Here is a 23,245-nt window from a genome sequence, read left to right on the forward strand (position 1 = left end):
ATATACTTTCAGTTCTTTAGCTGTTCAAATTTTTGTTATAAAGAGATGCCAGCAAATTTGTTTTCTAGATGTCTTTCAGCTTTTCAACTTGTCATCACTGAAATGTTTCACCAAGTTGGTTTTGAGAGATTAAGGACCCCAGGCATCCTCAAGGTCTGTTTTCCAGCTACAGTGAACAAGACGTACCATACATAAATCTATTAAGTTAATCTTAAAAACATTTACATACCCCCTGGTCATCTTAAGTATTTCTCTTTGTATCTATTCTGCTTTCATGCAATCTTTCTTGAACATATGCAACTGATATTAAACAGCCAGTTTCAAATCAGAGCTAACGTCTTTCATGTACAATGGCACTCTTACTTTTCTATCTCTGCAGGAAAAACTTCTTTGGCTACATTGCTTGCATTTTTTAGAGTTATAAAACATATAGTCACTCACATTGGACTGTTGCTCAGAAAGGTGACTCTCCATTCCAAACTGATCAGGCACAACTGGTAAAAAAATATTTGGGGTTTGATGCCCTAAAGTATGAACTTGTACTTTGTAAAACTGAATTTCATACCACTTCTATTGCTCCAAGTTCAATCCTAAACATCATTCTTTACTTCATTGTAGTATTCAGAACTCTTTCCTTCATGCTAGTGATATTCATGAATATACTCCTAATATATTGGTTAAAGAAGCTGAACAAAATTTTGACTTAGATAATGATCAGAAACCCAGTCTTTAATCTATTCAAATAGCATTATTACCTGCTATTGATTCAATTTTTAAAGTTCTCCAGTGCCAAAACCCCCTTCATCTGGCCTTGTAGCTTTATCTAACTCTGTCTTCCCCAGCTTAATAGATGCACCTCTTTCACTGGTATATAAAATACTGAAGTGAAGTTCAAAGAGATGAAATTTGTGAATTTCCTCTGCTTAGAAAGCTCTCCGAGAAAAAAAAAAAAAGTTATTAGGTTAGTTTCAATATTTGAATATTTGCTAAACTGCAAGTATATTAAATATATTCTATATATTCTATTCTGTTCTGTTCTATTCTATTATCTTCTATTCTATTCTATTCTATTCTATTCTATTCTATTCTATTCTATTCTATTCTATTCTATTCTATTCTATTCTATTATTATATGCAGTTTTTCTTTTAGGACAGTTACAGATATTCTTCCTTAATGATATGCAAGAATGATTAATATTCTATCCCCTTCTTATATGTATACATCAGTCTGCTATATTTCAGTCTGATTCCTTCTTCTCCAAAAATAATTACTAAAAATACTCATTACAGGATCCACCGTTTAAAAATTGCTTTTTTTGAAAGAAGTCAAACAGGAATATAGAATTCTAGATAGATAGATAGATAGATAGATAGATAGAATCCCTTCAGTCCACAGAGGGTCATGTTTTTCCCCTTAGCTGCAGTTTTTCCCAATTTTATATCCTTGCTTTTGTGTCACAGTGTATAAGTCTGAAAGAAGCAACTTGCTTAATTGAAGGCCACTATTAAGATCACCCTTAATCTTATTTTTTCCTCAGACCAATCATTTTCTTCCTTCTTTACTCTGTTTTTATATATCCCTAACTGAAAAATCTCCAATGATGTTTCTAAAGGCCTGCTGCTAATCTAACTTAACTAAACTTCAGGAATTCCCTGTTCATCTCTACACTCACTGACTTTTAAATCATTATTTTTTATTTTTTTCTTTTTTGTAATCAGCAAAGACTTTCATAGTCCTTGAAATCAACTTCTATCACAAGTCTTCCATTTCTTAAACAGCAATAAGGAATATATGCATTGATTCTTCTTTACAAGTCACATTAAAACTGTATACATTAAAAATTATATACTTTAGTGAAAAAAAAATCAAACACCTTTTGGTCCACACTGTAGTGTCTGCCTGAACATTTTTGGCATCTAGGCAAATTTGGCATTTTATACAAAAGCATTATCTCTATTAGTATAAAGAATTCAAAATATTTACATAGGTACAATAATTTTCAAGCCATCACTGATGCCTCTGACATAAACAATCAAAACATTTAAGACAGGAGTTTGTTGACTGTTGGCAGACATTTTCTCTCTACATTTGGTTTCGAAGAAATGCCCACAGACATTTCCTTACATGTTTTCATTCCATAAGAGTGAGCTGTCCTTTAGTTCTTTTTTATAACACACAAAGTTCAGATTATTTTGGAGGAGAAAAAACTCATGGGGTTTCTCTTGCAGATGAAGAAAATGGCTCAGTTCAGGGCTGCCTGCGGATCTCTGCTTCAGGCTGCAGTTTATAAAGCAGTGGTCAGGAAATCAGCAGCTGGCTGGAGAAATAAAATAACAATTGCACTTTGGAAACAATTTCTAACACAAATGGGAAGGTAATGAAAGATAGTGGGATCAAATCTTTTTCTATCAGCATGCAACTGTTTAGCTTCCTTCTTCCAGCCCTGTAGTAGCATTGCTGAGCAACTGACTGAATTACTAGCCTACTGTATGTACCTAGAGGAAATTAGCTACAAAGCTCCCCGAAGAATGGAACATTATTTAGTGTGTGAGGAGTGGCTCTGGTTACCTAAATCTTTGTCCTGTCATACTTACAGCAAAGCTTGTTTTTAAATTTACAATAGATAATTTTTTTGGTAATGTCTTCACATCTGTTAGCTCCAGTTTCTAATTTTGCATCTAAGTTTTCTCAATTTTCTCAATATAAATGTTAACTTTAAGATTATCATTATCTTCATTTACATCACGTTGCTAATGTGGAGTTATGGTTTCAAAAAGCCCACTAGTAATAAGTGAGGAAACTGAGCCAGCAAGCCTCTCAAAACACGGACATCATCTCATAACAAAAGGTCTAATTAAAGCTGATGGCACATTAGGGGTGATTTCTTCTTTTCTTTTCTTTTCTTTTCTTTTCTTTTCTTTTCTTTTCTTTTCTTTTCTTTTCTTTTCTTTTCTTTTCTTTTCTTTTCTTTTCTTTCTTCTCTTTTCTTTTCTTTTCTTTTCTTTTCTTTTCTTTTCTTTTCTTTTCTTTTCTTTTCTTTTCTTTTCTTTTCTTTTCTTTTCTTTTCTTTTCTTTTCTTTTCTTTTCTTTTCTTTTCTTTCCTTTTCTTTTCTTTTCTTTTCCCCCCATTTTTTAATAAATAAGAAACCTGCTGTTTGGCATATATCCAAAACACACACAGTTCACTTGCAATGATCCTTAAAAGTATCAGTCAAGGCTTACTCTAAGATGAATATGAAAGAATGTACAAGAGAAAAGTGGCTTCATGGAAACCTAACTCGCTTATAAGCAGAACAATGAGGTATGAGATGCAATGTATTAACTATATTTAAATATGTAACACTCTCTTCCTCTGCTTTATTATAAAATAAAAGGTAATGACGGGAAAGAGGAACTCTGATGTCTCTTTTAGTATCTGCTGGACTCAATTCAGAAGCTTTCTCAGCTCACCTTCTGCTTTGCTGCTCACACCTGCTTTCCACATGGACATTATTATTCATCTTGGATTTGCATGCTGGGAAGCAGTCTGGGTTTATTCCTTGTCACCCATCAATAACAGGTATTTGGAGTCTGGCGGACAGTTCTGAGAAAGTTAATTTCTTGCTTGCTTATCCTGAAAGCATATGTAGCAAACCTCCTAGCCAGCAGCACCGCAATCTCTTCCAAAGCAATTGTGTTCAGGTAATGGGTAGTTAAGGAGATAATGCCAATTTCCTAACTCTATTTTGAAGGATCCTGAGGCAATTAAGAAAGTTTATGCAGTATAGCTCTTATTCAACTCCATCACAACCAGTCACAAGAGGAAGTTTAGAATGGCTTGGTTCTATATGTTATGTATTTTACCATCCTTCTCTGAATAATAATGTGATTCTAAATTAAGAAAATTGTGGAATAAATTGTAGAATAGTCTTACCAGTCTAAACTAAACCCCTTGGAATTACATGGAACTTTTTCATGCTGCAAATGTCTTTCTCTAAATGATGAATCAATAGTAGGACTAAGAATATTATGTCTGCTATTCCTAATGAAGCCCTAATTTTATGTCCAAGTTTCAATCAAGATAAGATGCTTCTAAGAGTAGTGCAAGAACTATCAATGTGAATAGATTTGGAGTGACCTGCTCCAAGAAGGAGACCTCTAACCCTAAAGATCTGAAACTTTTTTTTTTATATATATTTTTTCATATTCTTTGTGACTTTTCTTCTGGATAAGGGGACTGAAAAAATGGGGTATGTTGATGCATGTGTGGATTTTCATATTCCTCTCTTGACCATAGTCTTCTGTCTTCCTACACTTCACAGAAGAGGAAGAAGCTTAGCAATTATCTTGTGTAAATACAAGCTGGTTGTATTTTCTAGGGGAATAAGAGAACTTTTGCAAGTAACTTAATGTAAAGGAGCCTATTGTATGTGTCACTTAAACATAAATCCTACAGAGAGCACAGTGCAAGAAATGAATACAAAATTTTCTTTAGCTACTGTGTAGAAAACATTTATTTTTGGGAAGCAGGACAAAGAAGTAAGACCTTTGGAGTACTGATGTGCCCTTGTGGAAGCTCTCAGATCCTGGAACAGTCATGTGTAGTATGACATGCTGAACTTATGAAAGCTAAAACAGTTTTCTTTGAAGAAATACAGAAATTGCCTTAAAGGACAGGGAACAAGTTACTCCCTCTATAAAATCTACTTTGATAAGACAACAGAATTAGTGCAGGTATTCTGAGTTTATTGTTTATCCATCCCCCAATTGACTCCTTGCTGTGCTGTTTCCTAGGGATATCTATGTCATCAACATCTCTCTTCATCAGTGTGGGAGTGAGCACAGTGTAAGTACAAAATGTGCTACACCTGCTGTGTATGCACAGGAGAACACTGATGAGCATCAGACTTCCTCTGATGCTGCAAGAAAACAACAGTCCCTCCTGACAGAAAATTCAGGTGGTACGAACTTACCCAGCTTGCTGCCTGTCTTCCACAGGACAAAGGTAGGTACTGTGGAGACTGTAAGACAAGTAGGCAAAGCAGTGTTATTTTAAAATTATGGGTAGTATTACTGATATGTTTGGTTTTGCCCAAATTTTATAGAAGAGAAAAGGTTAAGAAAATATGAAGAGGCTGGAGCACCAATTTGTTCAGCCTTGGCTGAAGTCCATTTACACAAATGTTGCATTGAAAGGGAAAACTAAGATTTTTCATTTTAAAGTGTGAAAACGTGAAAAAAACTTGCTATGATGACTTAGTTTATTGGATCAAAAGATGTAATAACTTCATTTATAAAATTGAGTTTTAGTAATATGGTTTAGTCCTTAGTAGAATTATTTTTTAAAATATCACTTTAAAAAGAGAATTGAAATAGTCTCTTCAAAAGTTTCAACCATATACGAAAAATTGACTTTGAAGGAAATATAATTTTTACATACTTCTTGGAAAACGGTGCTTCCCACAAAACAGGGGAAAGCATTGAATTAAAAGAGTTTTCCAGAGAGGGTAGTTGTATGAGAGAAGGGACAAAAAAATCTCTGTTAGGTTTTACTGTACCGGGTTGTATATTTTTGTTTATTTTACTGTTTTTTCATTTCTATCTGGTGCTAGCAAAAAATGATCAGCATACTTGTAATTTTACTGCTTGAAGTTTTCTCTGTCCCAATATATGTCCAATCTCATTCCTCCCCCAAACACTCTATATTAGTTACCTGGGCCCCCCACACACAGGCACTCCCACCCCTACGTATTGATACAGATTCCTGCAGATAAGTGATGTTCCTTAGGGGTTGGTTTTGGTACCAGCACTGTTTAACCTCTTTATTGGTGACATGGACAGTGGGACTGAGTGCACCTTCAGCAAATTTTCCAATGACATCAAACTGTGTGGTGCAGTCAGCAGCTCCCCACTGGAGAGGAGAGATGCCATCCAAGTGGACATTGAGTGGCTTGAACTTATAGCAGCCTTCCAATACCTAAAGGGGGCCTAAAATAAAGCTGGAGAGGGATTTCTTAGAAGGTCCTGTAGAACAAGGCAGAATGGATTTTAACTGAAAGAGAATAGGTTTATATTAGATATTATAGCCACTGTGGGCAGCTATTACAGGACTGGGCCAGCTGGGGAATCCATGGCATAACGTAGAGAGATTGGAATGGTGGAGCTGCCAAAAAACCAAAGAACTTTTAAAATAACAAAAGTAGAAAAACTGCATGGCACAAGGGGCAACCTCCAAAGGCCTCAACCCCCAAAATCACAGATATATAGATGGGGTGGAAGGTGCAGGATCCAGTTAATAACGAGGATAAGGAACAAAACCATGTATGTAGCTGGCAGCCATCCAACCATGTATGGACAGCAAGAACAGCACCCTATGTGTAACAAACTGGTTAACATATTACTTCCCATGAGACAACTCTTCTTTCTATTCTCTCACCATGATGTAAGGATGTCCTTCCTCCTAGCTAGGTGTGCCCCAGGGTTTGTGGTTGAAGCTCCCTGTGGCTGCAAGTGAAGCCAGCTCCCTGTCCCTGACTACCAGGCCAGTTCCCACAAGATATTACAAACAAATTTCTCACTTGGAGGGTGCTGAGGCATTGGAACAGGTTGCTCAGAGAATGAGGAAACTTTCAGAAGCCCTGAAAATTTTGAGGGCAGGTTGGAGAGGGCTTTGAGCTCTAGGTGGAAGGTGTCCCTGCCCACAGCAGTGGTGCTGGAATTCAATGATTTATAAAGTCCCTACCAACCCAAACCAACATATATTATAATATGCCATAATCTGTGGTATATATTTATAGCAGCTCCTATTTTATTCTTTGCTCTTTGGGTTTCCTGTACTTTAAAATTATCAGTGAAAGAAGAAATTAGTGAACAATGTTCAGTGAAATAATGTGAATAATGATTACATAATAATGTCAATAATTAACTGAAAACAGTGAATAATAATATCTCTATTTGGAAATACTAATGTACTAAGGAATATAGTACTAAACACTACTAACTTACTAGGTTCGCACACATTTTATTGTAAAAAATCAGACCTAGGTCTTCACAAACCATCCACAAGACGCTGTCTAATAGTAGTCATTTTCCTTGGAAAATTCACCTATTTGCATACGCTAGACATCCCTGCCAATATCTAAGCATTGTCTCTTTGGCTACCCCAAGGCTAAATTAATTATCTTAGAACTCTGGGGTAGGGTATTTCATATATTCTCTGTTGGTTGATGCAACTCTCACTTATCTGTTCAATAGGGTTTTAATATGAAATATTTGAAATTTTAAAAAATTTTAACATTTTAAAAATCCTCTTAATAAAAAGGACCTGTTGTCATTCTGCTAAATCTTTACATGAATATATGTATCTATTCATATCATCTATATCTATCATCTATATCTATATCTATCTCTATCTATATCTATATCATCTCTATCTATATCTATATCATCTCTATCTATATCTATATCATCTATATCTATATCTATATCTATCTATATCTATATCTATATCTATATCTATATCTATATCTATCTAATCTAATCTCTATCATCTATATCATCTATATCTCTGTCTAATCTATCTATCTTTCAACTGCAACAGTAAAGTGACCTGTCAGAGTAATAGTGCCTGAGGGAGTAAAGGGCAGCAATTAGAAAATCAGTTCATTATGTTTTCCAGTGACTCCCGGAATAAGAGACTCAGCCTCTGTAACAGGTGTTAAGAAAACAAAACTAAACCAACAGGGAAACTGGTTTTTCTTGACTTTTTTTCATTAGCAAATGATGGTTCTTTTTCTCGATCTGTTCCCTTCTAATGCCCTTCGAAGTGAAGTTTTTTGCCTTGCATGGCATAAAAAAAATAAATCATTAAAACAATACTGTCAAGGGATATTGCTTTACTAAGACTATAGTGAAAAAGAAAACTCTTAGAAAGATGGGAGAATGAATTTGTGTTAATAATATCACTAGTCAGTGTAGACAGGGATTAACTGTTCTTTTGGCCACTTCATAAATCACCTCATTAATCCATGTGTATCTGTATACACAACACAATTTCTTTGCTCTCCAGAAAAGGAAATGAGATTTTCCTTGTTTGGAGAATGAGAGAACTTTGAAGATTTGTGAAATAACTGCTCACAATGTGTAGTTTGTATGAAGGCACCTAAATCATTAGAGAATCACAGAATCAGGATGGAAAATGCCTCTGAGATCATTGAGTCCAACCTATGGCCAAACACCACCTTGTCAAATAGACTTATGACACACAGTGCCATGTCCAGTCTTTCCTTAAAGACCTTCAGGGATGGTGACTCCCCCACCTCCCTACACAGCACATTCTAATGTGTAATCCTCTTCCTATGAAGAAATTCTTCCTAATTCAAAGAAATTAACTACTGGTAACTAGAACTGTTAGACAGTGAGATTGAGCTTTGGGTAGTTAATTATCCACACTGCTATATACTGTACTAAATAAAACAGGAATAATCAATGTGTCTGGGACCACGAGACTGTCTTTGTCTGGACTGCACTGTATTTGTCCATCTGGGGTGTGTATGATATTCCTGGAACTGTAATATATAATATATATAATTATAATTTTCTGTGTGATGTTTTTACTCTAGGATTTTTAGGATTAAGGTAGCAAAGGTGATTGACATTTCTTCATTTTGTGCAATAGGAATAATTCAAGGGCCCCAATACCCTCATCTGGTGCATGGGCATTGTCTCAAGAGTGTTTTTTTGGGAAAAACCATAGAATCAAACATGGCAGCAGTTACATAGTAGGATAGAGGCAGGTGAGCAGTTGAGTCAGCATCCTTATTCTGTTCAGTGTAGAGGTATAGAGTTTGCCGGTCCAATTCAGTGTGCTAAAGGTTAGATAAGCATGCTATTCTCCTAATGTGAAGGACAACACATGGTTTATTGTCTGAGCTTTTCCAAATGTAAAGTACTTCTGATGTGAAATATCCATTGAATGATTTTTCTCTGATGCTCTTCCACAAGACAATATCTTACATCTGTCGGAGTTGGAGCATCAACCACACTCCTCTAGGAAGTCTCTAACCTTCATTCCATGTCCAAACAGTCTTTTAAACGTATTAGTTACTAATAACCTAAAAATATATATGATCATTAACTTATGATAATTAAAAGCTAGCTCTGTGGAGATCGGCGTCAGAATGGAGCAATTTCTGCTGGAGTTTTCTATGCTATATGTTTTGCCAATGGTCAGCATTGACAGGAGGTTGAGGGAGGTGATCTTGCCCCTCTACTCAGCCCTATTGAGGCCACATCAGGAGTTATATGACCAGTTCTGGGCTCCTCAGTACAAGAGAGACGTGGGGTTACTTGAGCAAGTCTAACAGAAAACTTTGACATGATGAGGGGACTGGAGCATCTCTCCAATGAGGAAAGGCTGAGAGAGTTGGGCCTGTTCAGTTTCAAGAGGAGACTGAGAGGTAAACTCACCAATGTCTATCAGTATCTGAAACAAGGGTGACAAGAGGATGCAGACTCTCTCTTCTCAGTGGTGCCAAGCAATAGGACAAGAGGCAATGGGCAGAAACTGAGGCACAGGAAATTGTACCTGAACATGAGGAAGAACTCCTTTGCTGTGCAGCAACCACACATTGGAACAGGTTGCCCAGAGAGGCTGTCGAGTCTCTCTCACTGGAGATATTCGAGAACTGTCTGGACACAATCCTATGCCATCTGCTCTGGGATGAGCCTACTTGAGCAGGGAGGTTGGACCAGATGACCCACTGTGGTCCCCTTCAACTTTACCCATTCTGTGATTCTGACCCAGTCAATTTCTGGAAAATATTTTCTGAAATTTAGCAATAGTTTTCTTGTTTGAAAATGTTCTGATGGTAAGAAGTTTCAGAAGAAATATTATCCTAATAACATGAAGATTAAAAATTCACTGGCCTTCTTCAGAATGAAAGGAAACTAATTATATGAGATAATTAAACATCATTAAAGGTACATATTATTTGAGGAGTAAAAGATGGTTTGTTGTTTGATAATTATAATAGAAAACCAAACTTTGATATCCTTTAAGTCATGGTTTAAATAAAGCTGAGCATATATTAGATACATACATAAATGCACACAGTAATTTAAGCAATATGCGCTTTTTAACTATCCTCTATCTATTATTGAAACTCTGGGGAAGCCAGAGTTAACCTGAAAAAAACTCAGATATTTTTAATATAAGGTAATGGATGTAGGAATATGCAAATATGAACTCGAATAGTTATAAAATGGAATATATGCAGCAAAGGCAAATTAAATGTGCAATTCAAAATGCTTCTTTCCTAATGTGGACCTGTAAATGCAGAAATATCTTAACTGGGATAATAGCATTATCTTTGGTACATTTTTCAGATCTTCACTCAAACTGTTTGATGCATAGCTATGTATTTGTGTAGTTCAATGTGTTTGGATTTCTTCTAAATTCAACTTTATTTCTGAGTGTCTGGGCTATATTATATACTGGGTCAGGTGCAGAATTGTCATTTTCTCTTTTATATTAAGTGTAGTTTCCACAATAAATCCATCACAGCAGAGTTTTTTCTCTTAATTTGAAAATATTTTAATTAAATTTCCAACTCTGGAAAAAAAAAAAACCCAAAGAAACACTAAAGGCTTGCAGTATGAAAAATAAACACAAATCAAAGAAATGTCACCATCAGCAAAATTTTTGTATGGTTAAAAATATACACTTATAAAAAATAGGATATTTATGTATGGGTTTGCAAGAAGCTGCTTTACTTTGAGATTTTTCTCTTGAAAATGACATGGTTTAGAAATTGAAATGGTTGGGGAGTTCTATGTAATCATGTGCTGTGTACCTCTGACAACCTTTTTTTTTTCTTTTTGCTTAGTAATAAATAAGGTCTCTGTTTGCACAGTTTTAATATGGATAGTAGCTCATTAAAGTAATTAACATTTAAGATTTAGTAATAGTAAGAGTTGATAAGAAATAATGGAACAAAAAGAACAGTGGTTTTATGTTGGCAAAATAAATCTTTGTGGAAACGGAAGGAAAAAATAATTTGATAATGGATTAGTTGAGAAGCTCTCTGTTTTGAGAGCAGTATCTTAAACAGACTATCCAGTGAGTTTTACTGATCAAGATATACATCAAGTGAGCAAACAGCTCCATAAGATTTTGAAAATAATGGTAGGAAAAAGAACCTAGAGGTTGATATTAGAACTTTTAGAAATTTGAAAACTAAAATCTTAATAATTCACAGATTATTTCAATGATATTTTGTTGCTATTGAGTACACTGTGTCAAAATTGCAGGGAGAGAAAATAGTCTGGTTTTGGCAGAAGATATTGACAAATATATAAATATAAACTGATGGTGCAAATAGCCACAAAAAATAATGAACTTTATTACTAATAAACTCGCAAGTTCTTATTATTGGTCATATAGAATTTTAAAATTATATCAATAACCCACTTTATTTTTAAATGTATTTCTATTTAACACAAACTATTCGGTGAACTTTTTCAAAATGCAGTATTCATTATAACACAGTTGTCCCTAAGGCAAAGGGCAGGCACAAATCTCTCATGGATAGCAAAATTTGCAAGTATCCGGGATAACTTGTGAGTATGCTATTTTGTTTTCCCAGGTGACTCTAACATTCCAGATATGCCCACATTCACCTGCCACCTGGTAAGTTGGTTGTGTGCAGAAAGCCCTTGAACGAAGGTGCCCAGCAAGAGGGCTTTGAACACCCAGGCAGAATGATTGCATTTACACTGTGTTTGCAGGATGATGACAGTCTTCCAGACCCACACCACCTTCAGCAAAGATTTACCTCCTCAGCATGGAAATAGCTGTTTGCTGTGGCAATCAATATTTTTAGACTGTACCCACTAGCCCTAAGGTGAGGTAGGAAATGAATACATAGATAATTGCAAGGCAAGGCATGAAGGAACGGCTTTGGAGGGACACCAGTAACTCCTGGTACAATGACTGAAGCAAAATAAATAGCAAATACAAGGTGCCTGGTGACCATCTCCATACACTTAAAAAGAAACCATAGAAGATCATGAAGGTTTTATAATTAAATACAGCTACAAAGTAGCTGTTCAATGTGCCACACAGTAAAACAGTTATAAACGCCTCTCTATAACTAAAACTAAATAATGACACCAGGAGATTAAGCTGTTTCCTTTATTTTTTATAACAATATATTTTACTATTTCTATTAAGAGTTTTGGGCCAAATACATGTCTACCATAAGTTGTTTGAATTAATGAAAGTCAACATAGTCATTGCTGCTAAAATTCATGTGACTTTGTCCCGTGATTTTCTAGATTGGCCATTTCCTCTCTTGAGCATCTCAGAACTGAAGAAGACACAAATCCATTCCATTTTGTCTCTGAACTCAGGAGGGATTCTAAAGATCAGGGAAACTTTCCCTAAATATAAAAATCTGGAGTGGGATGTGTGTAAGTGTGTGGAGATGGAGAGATGGAGGTGGATTTTTCTCGTCAACCTGAACCCTGAGCCTGAGTTGCTTGGGTTTGATAAGGAGAGAAGATATGAAAATATGTGAATACAAAATATTTCTTTAGCTTGGGCCATGCCACTTCTAAATCTAGTTTATATACAAGCTTTATCTTATATCTCAAATCCTGTATTCCTTCCCTTATATCTAGTACAGTTTACAGCTCTTTTGACAGTACGTAGAATGAGAATATGCCAATATATGTTTTTACATATTACATTTCAAACAGGATGCAGTTGAATAAAAAAACCTCAGCTGTAACCTAAACTCCTGATTTTTTTTTAAATTCTAGTGATGATATGCAGGTGATTGAGAACTTTCTTAATTGAAAGTCATTCTTAAAAGTTTTTTTTTGCCATTTGCATAAAATAAAATAAGTAAACATGAAAAAAATAACATCAGAGTTGATTAGCAATATGAAGTGATAGATTTTTGAAGCACTTTTGAGCTATAAATGCTAATGCCTTTAGGTTCTTCTGTGGTAAATAGAGGAGAAAAGAGAGGTTTTTCTCAGAGCACCTAAACCAAGGTTTCCAAGAATCACCTTCCCTCTGAAAAATCCCCACAAACCATACAATTCTTCCAATGACTGTAAAAGATGTCTGACAAATTAGCTCTGCTTGACTACAGCAATTGTCAAAATGCCCCCTGAGTTATTTCATTTTTTTTATTGAGACCACTGACAATGAAAGACATATAATAACTTTCTGGATAATTGGACCACATAGTGGATTACTTCCGTTTTGCTTGTTCAGAAGAGGAGGTTGTAGCTAGAGGAAATTTCCTGGCATTGATGGGTAGTAACTGAGCATCTATGGTGTGCATGTCCCCTCCTTCACCTCCTTTCCCAGGCCCCAGTGTGATCTGAGAAATGCTCCTTAGACCTCTGCATTGAAATCAGTACCTAGGCTCACCTCTTCCTGAGCTTATCAGAAACACTGCTCCCAGAGACTGCTCAAGAGCTCCTGTTTTCCTCATGAACAGCCTTGGAAAAAGCTATTCTTGCCTGAATGACATAACATTCCTATTCTCACACTTTTCAAAGAAAGTGCCAATGCAAACTGTGGCCGGGATGAAACATTGTTCTGACTGAAGCCCACTACCTTGTGACCCTATAAACAGTGTTCCAAAATGAGACTCTTTGAGCTCTCCTGGACTGCGATGGGCTGTGACCAGCAACCTCCTTCTGATGGGGATGCCTCTCCGAGCCTGCAAACTCACATCTGCTATACTTGGAGGATTGCTGAACAATGGTGAGTCCCAGACTGATTCCCTCACTCCTTGAGGCTCAACCCTTTGCCCGTCAAGAGATGCAAAAGCATCTAAAGTGAGTATTTCACTGACCCCTGAGGGGAATTTTCCCAGGTACCTTGCTTGCACTCTTTATATCTGTGTGCATGTACATGTGTATATGCTTCAGCAAATCTGGGAGACATGCTGCTTTCTTACATGTTTCAGTATTTTGGATATTGAAACGAGTTAGATCTTCAAGTAAATTTGTGACTGACAACCTTACTTAAATGCTGCTGTGTTGTTCTGCTAAGTTGCTAGGTCTAACTTTGAAGTTATGAGTTATCTTAAATGTTACTGTTATTCCTCTGTTAAATTGTTAAAGTTATGTTATAAATTAGGTTTAATGTATAAGTAAGTTATAAGTGAAATGTTGTCCTTTTGTTAAATTATTAGGTTTAACGTATAAGTTAGGTCAAAGCACTGTTCAGATTGAATGCTGTAAAGCTTTTAGGCCGTGTGCTTTTTTATCCTTGCCCTCACTGTTTTTTGTCACATGCACCTAAACACACGCACACACACACGGACACTCATCCCCACCCAACCCTAGATAGTTACCAGTTCATTTCTGTTTTGATTGCCTGGACTTTGTCTGGATTTGTTGTAGCTTGTTTTTGCTTCGTGTGCCATGACTGTCCTGCAAGAAGTAGAGTGAATCTTACCAATGAAATTTGTCATGCTCATGCTTAATATTAAATCTGGTTTTTGCTCATGGCCTTGCCAGTGACCTTTAAGTGATATTGGACAGTCATTCACAACAGCATCTTGCAACGTAAAGTTTGAAAGACAATGATTTCCTATTAGTAGAACTAGGTATTAACTGAGTTGTCCACTACTGACACTGAGTTGTCCACTACTGACAGTAAATAGTCAAGAATAGTCAGAAAGCTGTAAAAACCAAACCAAAACAAACAAACAACAAACAAACAAAAAACCGAAAATACCCACAACCCCCCCCCACAAAAACAACATAAAAAAAAAAAACCCCACATTTGACCAAATGCTTTCTTCACATTGGCCTTCACTGGCAAGACTAGACCTCAGGAATCTCTGGCCCAAGGGGTCAGGGCAAAGGAACTTTGGAAGAAAACTTCCCCTTGGTCAAAGAGGATTGGCATAGAGAACACCTAGGTAAAGTTGACATCCATAAATCCATAGACCTTGATGGAACGCATCCATGAGTGCTGAGGTAGCTCGTAGGCATCACAGCCAGGCCACTCACGGTCATCTCTGAAAGGTTGGGGACATTGGGAGAGGTGTCTGAGAGCTGGAAGAAAACAAATGTCTCCTCAGTCTTCAGAAAGAGCAAGAAGAAAGACTCAGGGAACTACAGGACAGTCAGACTCACCTTAATCACTGGAAAGATGATGGAGGACCTCCTTCTGGAGGCCATGTCTCCTCATCGATGACAAGAAGATGATCAGGGCAGTCATCATGGATTCACTAAAGACAAATTGTTCTAGACCATCTCGATTGTTTTCTACAACAAAACAACTACCAGAATGAATGAAGGGAGATCAGTGGATAATGTCTTCCTTGATTTAAGGCATTTGACACTGTCTCTCACAGCATCCTCACAGGCAAACTTAGGAAATGTGGACTGAATGAGGGGACAGGGAGGTGCATTGAGAAATGACTGAATGACAGATCCCAGAGGGCTGTAATCGGTAGCTCAGGGTCCAACTGAAGGTACCCCAAGGTTCAATACTTGCCCCAGTATTGTTTAGTTTATTGATATATCTCATGCTCACATTTGGAAGATAATCAGATCAAGAACATTAGTGATGAAGTAATGTAACAAGATATTTCCCTGAACATATGGATATACTTTAGATAAAGGTTTAGGTTGTTTTCAAACAAAAAAACACAACAGAAAATGCTGTATCCAGTGTTATTTAATATCATTCTTAGTTATTTTTGTAGCTGTGAATTTTGAAATTCTGAAATGAAGTTGGTGCTATAGAACATATCAAAGTTGGAATATACCAAAGCATGGAACATACCAAAAGAACATACCAAAGCATGGAATGAATAGTGTACTATACTACTACTTAAACTAAACTTCTTTCTGTCGAACTTTTTTAAACTCAAATATTTTTTTAAAATTTTAATCCATTACTTTAAATATTATGGTTTTTTTTTCTGATGGGGCACATTAAACATGTTTTGAAAATGAATAGCTACAATTTATTTCTTAGTTGAATACGTGAGACAGGATTGTGCTTGCTCTCTATGAAGCTACTTCCCAGAAAGCCTTGGCTGGTGAAAGAAAGGAATAGATTTTATTAGATTTTTTGATAGTACACCTATCACTCTTTCTGACCAAAAGTCATTTTCATTTGCAATGAGCAATTTCAGTTACACTGTACAGTTACAGTTGAGTTCCTTTACTAGTCCAGAGTGCAGCAGCAGTCAATGCTCTTTAAAGATATATGTTGTAGTGAAAGAGACAGATTTAGTAAGACAAGACATTTTCCCTCTGTGGGCTTTGTGATACATAAAAGTCTTGTCAGTCTGACATTTGCTACTTTGCTTTATGATTTTTCCCCATTTTCCTCTTCTGTACCTATGCTATCATTATCATCCTAGTTGAATGGTTCTTAACTGTAAAGTAAGGTCGGAAGGGAAATCTAGACATTGCCACACTGCTCTGCTTCCTACCAGATGGCAGAAAAAAAGTCAGCAGGGGAAAGCATTTTTATTGTGTTTAGGTTATTATACTATAGTTAAGATATATTAGCCGTCTTCTGAATAATCCTACTTCCAGCCACTGATTGCTCAATATATATTTCTAAATGTCAAACACAGTAATTTATTACCTTGCTATAAATCCTCTCACAATCCAAGAAGAAAGCCTCCCATTTATAACATCAAATGTTCAGTTATAAGTAACTGGAGGAGCATTCAGGTCTCTCAAACTCTCAGAACCCAAAGGAAGCTATTTAACCTGTCAGTGCGATCAAGCAAAAAGCCCATCCCTATCATTAAGGTTCCAAGATTATCTCTTAGAATTTGAACTGTTGGCTAGATATATTTGTCATTTTTCCTAGAATCATAGAATGGTTTGGGTTGAAAGGGACTTTAAAAATAATATAGTTCAAGCCCCCTTTCCATTGCAGGGACACCTTCTACTAGACTAGGCTATTCATTATCCAACCTGGACTTCTTCCTTGACACTTCCAGGGATGGGGCATCCACAGCCACTCTGGGAAATTTGTTCCACTGTCCCACCACACTCACACTAAAGAATTTCTTCATGATAGCTAAATTTACCCTCTCGGTTTAAAAGCATTTCCCCCTGCATGTACTTGTAAAAAGCCTGCTTTAGGTTCTGGAGAGCTGCTATAAGGTCACCCTAGAGCTTTCTCTTCTCCAGGCTGACCAACCCCAACTGTCTCAGCCTGCCTTCAGAGTCTGAGCCAGCCTTCTGACTATTTTTGTGATTTTCATCTGGTTTAGATCCAGCAGATCCATGTCCTTCCTATGCTGGGGCCCCAGAGCTGGACGCAGTATTCGGAAGGTGGGTGGGGGGGGGTGTCTCATGAGAGCAAAATAGAGGGACAGAATCACATCCCTAAACCTGCTGTACATGCTGCTTTTAATGAAGCCCAAGATGGTTTGGCTTTCTGGGCTGAAAGTACATATTTTGAGATCATGGTAAGTTTCTAGTCAAACACCTGTCTGTCATCACCAACAAGCTCTTTCAGTGGGGTTTTTTTCAACGTTAAGGACTGGAAGACACATTACATTTTGTAAACCTTTACATATTTCATTATGTGACCATTACTATTTCTCATTCAATGTTAAGGCAGTGGGAGATAAGAATGTGTAGTTCTATTATTAAGTATGCACTAGAAAAAACCCATACTCATTGCATTTAACACAACCTTACATACAACTTAAGAAACTTTATCTGTGTGTGACACTACTTGTTTGTCTCACAGGACTATTTTTACAAATTATGCAAGACTAAATGTCTCAAACCAAGGCTGGTAGGAGCTACAGTCACTCAAAATAATTTTTCATCATTTATTATCATTATTGCAATTTATCTTCCTTCAAGGTTCCAGAGTATAAGGTTTGTCTAACTGTCCATATAAAAAAGGAAAAATTTGGAATAATTTATTTTCTGTTATGCACTAAAGCTTCTCTTTTTCCTTTTATTATTTCAAATTAGTAGTTCCCACAATCCGGTTAATTTTTTACTTTCATTCCAAACCTATTGCAAATAATTGCTTTCACCATTCAAAGCACTGGGGAAAGAAATCAATCAGTGCTATCTTGACTTTTGTAAACCCATTTAAGTTCTGAGTATTTGGGGTGCTTGGACCAAGACATTTCTGGTTCATGTTGGTAAAGCTCAATCTGATTTCTCTCCTTAAAGAGTCTTAAATAGAACCAGAAACTGTGATAAGATCATTCCTAGTACAGAGTGTGATTATATCCAGGGGCACAGGTCATCTTTCAGTCTAGACTGAGTTCACTCACTTTCTCAGTCCACTGTCAGCACTGTGGAATTACTCACTTCTGAGTGACCCTATGGACCATCTCTTTTCTCAATTTAAAGTAGAAAGGCAGTTATGACAACTATGAATGAAGTGTAACTTCCCTCCTGTAACTGCTCTGAATAGCACATATATAATATCCCGTCTGTGATCAATTTTATAGTGAAATCTATTATTTAGAAATATCTAGGGGTAATTATTAAAAATTAAATCTCTACAGCAGTTTCTAAGATTTCAACATTATTTAATTTTTCACTGGAATGATAAAAGGAAATTCCAGGACAAGCCTCTTGTGCACTAGGAATTTCTATACCTAGTTCTACTAGTTAGTTAAGTACCAGAAGGAAAACCCAGAAGAAAACTTGAAGGAAATGAAAACAAATCACCAAAAAATATCTACTTATGAGGAAAATATTTTTTCCCAAGAAAATGCTGAATAGCTTTACTCAGAACAGTCCAATAAATGTTGAAACATACTTCCCTCAGTCTGCTGCTTTGTTTTTTCCCCAGTTAAACCATTGTGATGGTCTTTGTTTTCGTACATTCCATAAAACATTATTTTTTAATGAAAAAAACCAGATATTTCTACATCTCAGAAAGCTGCTACTTGTTCAGAATTACTATTTTTCCCCTCTCTTATGAATTTCCCCAGCTGAAATACATACACATATGCACAGTTTTCAGATTTATAAATTGAGGTGTCTAAAACTTGTAGAGCTTTTGAAACAGAAGCAAAATTTTAATGGAAACAATTTTTGCAATCTTCCTGCCTGTACTGATAGTAGATCAATATCAAATTCAATACATGATTTCATTTCTTCTGCTGAAAAATTATACTGTCAGTTCTAGTAAGTGAAGAAGGAAAAGTGAAAGATGATGACTAGAGAAATGTAATGCTTCTTAAGTTAAATCGTATACTGAATTGATATTTGTGCCAATAAGGGAAGATTTAACTTGAAAAGTGACAGGTTGAGAATGTGTCTTTAAATTGACTGATTCTCTTTTAGTATCAGATCAATGAAATGTGTATTAGAGACACATGCCTACTGTTCAAAGATGCCCTACATCAACTGTGCATGAATGGAATGTAGTTTGTTGCATGTCAAGTCAAAGGCATTGGGTCTTGGACAGTAAATTAATCTCATAAATATTGCATAATTGCAAGTGTGCTATAAACAATTTTAAAAGTGTCACAAAGAAAATCACTATGTTAACTATCACAATCTTTTTTCCTTGTTCTTATTCTAAACACTATGTCACATTTCTAATTGCGTTTTCAGCAATTTATTTCCTTTGTCTGTCCTGCAAAATTCATTCAATGTCAGTATTATGTTATCAGTAAACACCTTGAAGTTAAATTATTGCATTTATTCACTCTTTTACTCCCTTTGAAATTGTTGAAATAGTATATTCAAAAACATAAATATCTTTTTCAATAGTTTGAGCTTTTTTTGTGGAAGTTCTCATTAGAAATTGTAAGAAGAAAACACAGTGCTCCTTATTTAGGTAACCCAGGATGAATAAAATCTCCACAAATTACTGATTGCATATCCTTCCCCAGAAAGCTGCATATAACAAGACAGATGGTGTTTCCCTTGATTAAGAAAGTCTAATAAATACTATTTGTATCATATTAATATAACACAAGTAGGTAGACTATGTTACAGGGCAAGTATGAATAAACTTCATATTTTCTACTCATGTGCAAGTATTTTTCCCCAGTAAAGTTTCTGTGCATTTGATTAAGAATTATGTGTTCTTCAATGTTAATAACACCTGTGAAGATCAAGATGAAGACTAATATTGTAGAATGATCTGTCCAACAGCAATATTCTATTTGTTTAAGAAGAGTATTATTTCAAAACTCTGTCTCATGCAAAAAAATCAAAACACCAAAATCAAAACAAGTGTTGTATAAGAACATAATAGATTGATATCTGTAGCTATTTTCCCCCAAAATAAAGAAAAAAAAAGCTGCTCTGATTATTATTATAGTTTTCTGTTTTGATTGAGACAGACATAGCACATATTAATTAACCAACTGGAAAATCTCAAAATTGAAGGTTAGAAGAGAAAATAAGCTCTTTCTCATGGTGGATTTCACTAGTTTGAAATGCTTCACAATATAGTATCACACTCCAAATGTCTTAATACAAAAGCCATCAATTACACATATTTAGAATAGTTTGCTAGGCTTTTTACCTCTGAGCTGAAAACCTGTACAGAGCAGCAGGGAGGTAAAACACCAGTAATATTTAAGTAGACACATTTTAAAATGGGTGTTTTATGGGGAAATCATTCAGCTTTTAAAGACTTTCCTGGAAGATTCCTCGGTTGGAAATTGTCCAGTGTTTTCCAACCTTCCATTTCTATGGCAAATGCTCACTTATATTTCCACCTCTGTTACTCAGGGATCCGTTCTTGGGTCTATGTTATTGATAATTTTTCTCAGTCAGCTAATAGTGTCATGAAAAACATTATTAATTATATTAAGAAGTAAATAATTGAGACAATAGGTCCCACAAACACTGCCAGTTGTCTGAAAGTGGTAAAATTATACATTTTCCTTTTCCTTACGTGAAGAATGTCTTTGTTGACTTAAACAATGTCATGTCTATACAGATATATTTTTAACATTTCACAGTCCTCTGTTCTGACTTTAGTGCATTGCTATCCCATAAGAAAGGTTATGACACCTTCTGGGATAAACATTGTTTTGTATTGAGAAATTGCTGCTTAAGAAAACCTTCTAAGGGCTGGGTTATGAATAATAGTCACATCTGATAGTGGGGCAGCACGGCAGCAAAGATGTTTTCCTGTGAAGGCTGCCCTTAAAAAAATGCCCAGGCTGATAGAAGAGGTGTCAGCCACCCCCATTCCCATTTGCACATCCCTGCCTCTTCCTTTGATCTGCCTGGACTGTGTCTGTCTGCTCATCAAGGTCATTCACTAAAGCAGCACAAAAGCAATCTGCCCCCATTAGAATATTTCTGCTGATTTAGTGACCTGAAAATCCCACCAGATGATCAGCCAAACAGCAGAACTCAGGAGAAAAGAAGGGACAAAAAGGAGGAGGAGCAATCCCTTCTTTCAGAAGGCAGATAGTACATTGGTTCAGACATCTTGAAAAATAAAATTGTCTTAAGTAAACACAAGCTCATACTATTTTCAAGGAAATGTTTCAGCCCTCCCTTCTATCATTGTCTCCATCCTTCTTCCTAAGCAAAGATCTGAAGAACTGCACAGTAGATTTTCTGGGAAAAATAGTCTTTATGTGAATTATGGACTCTAAAACCACTGGTTTGATTTTACCACAATTGTTTTGCTTAAAAAAAAAAAAAAAAAACATAACATAGGTTTACAAAAATTTGTGCTAACATATCTGGGAAGAAATTTGTTGGCAGTGGGGCTAATTTGTGACATGCTAGTCTAAACTACAGTTTAAGCATAAGGCTGAAAGAACCATTTAAACAAGATATTCTTAAATACAAGGAGAAAGACATGCATAGTATTGCAATATTTTGTCCAATTAAATTTGAGAAAGAAGTTTCAGTAACACTGGGGGCAAAGAAAGCATTTCTGAAAATCATTAAGGAATGAGGATACATGATGAATATATTCTGTGGCCAAGTGGTCTCAATATCTTTTAGTTAAAAGGAATATGAGATAATGGTGGTAGTCTGTATGCAACACACATAAATGCAGATTTGACATTTCTTAACTTTTGTGTGTTTGATTTATAATCTTAATGTACTCTTAAAGAGCAGACTTTCATATGTGCATACAGAATATTCTTATTTTTTTAATTTATTTTTTTAAATTTATCACTTGTTTTCACATCTGAATTTAGAATAATTCTTTGTTTATACTTTCCAGACATATTTTTAATCATATTTAAATGAAGTTGTTACAGAGATTAAACATGCAGTACAAATAAGTAGTAAATAATTATTATAGTAATTGTAATGATAATGATGATAGTGATAATCATCATCATCTTCATCATCGTTCGAGTGTTTCTAATTAGAGAAGGAGTATCAAAGTGACTTCTTAGATTTCATCATTTCAGTATACTAACTAATATACAAAGCAGTTTTTGTAAAAATTCAAACTGTATTCCCACATCTTTTAACAATAAAAGGGAATATTTCTTCCCAATTAGCTCCAACTAGTTGCTGTGGTACAATATATACAGGCATTCTTCATGCTTACACTGTCATTAAAGACTCCTCACATGTTTTATGATTTACAACAATTCAATAACACCCACGTCTTTCAGATTTTTTAGAGTATCAGAAAAATGAGATTTTTTTTAGAGTATAAGAAAGTACAGAATGTTTAAAAAAGATTAATTGCTAGACCATCTAGATAAAAATCCAGACTATTTATTTATATCTGGATTTGAAAAATAAAGTCTAACTTTTCTGTTCAACACTTTCAATGTCTGTCATTGAACAAAACATTAAGTACAACTTAATGAAAATGAACATTTCATAAGTAACAAAAAGAACATGAGACTTTTTTTTAGAACTTGGAAATACAAGTATTCCTAAAAATCCAATAAACACAAGTTTCAATAACCTGAGGCTACCGATACATATATTATGGTTTTGTTTATATCACAGGTTTATTTTCTATAGAATATTAAGAGGAAAATAGCACTACGTTGTCCTTTTAATATGAAGTACTACAGGGAAGGAGATTGAATATTTCAATAACTGAAAGTGTTGAATTGAAAAACTTTCTTTAAGGCAGATGAAAGAGATAAAAGTGAAATGAGTTCATAAATTGTTGTAATAGTCAAAGTGGAAAAAGAGCAGAAGAAATTCATGTACCAAAATGTAACAGGAGACAGGTGACACCAGGTTTGTACATATATATTTTTTATAGGTATTTTGTTGCTTTTAAAACTAGAATATGGACTCTGGAAAAATTTTTGT

Source organism: Cinclus cinclus, chromosome 1 (genome assembly GCF_963662255.1).
Source record: "Cinclus cinclus chromosome 1, bCinCin1.1, whole genome shotgun sequence".
Lineage (NCBI taxonomy): Eukaryota > Metazoa > Chordata > Aves > Passeriformes > Cinclidae > Cinclus > Cinclus cinclus.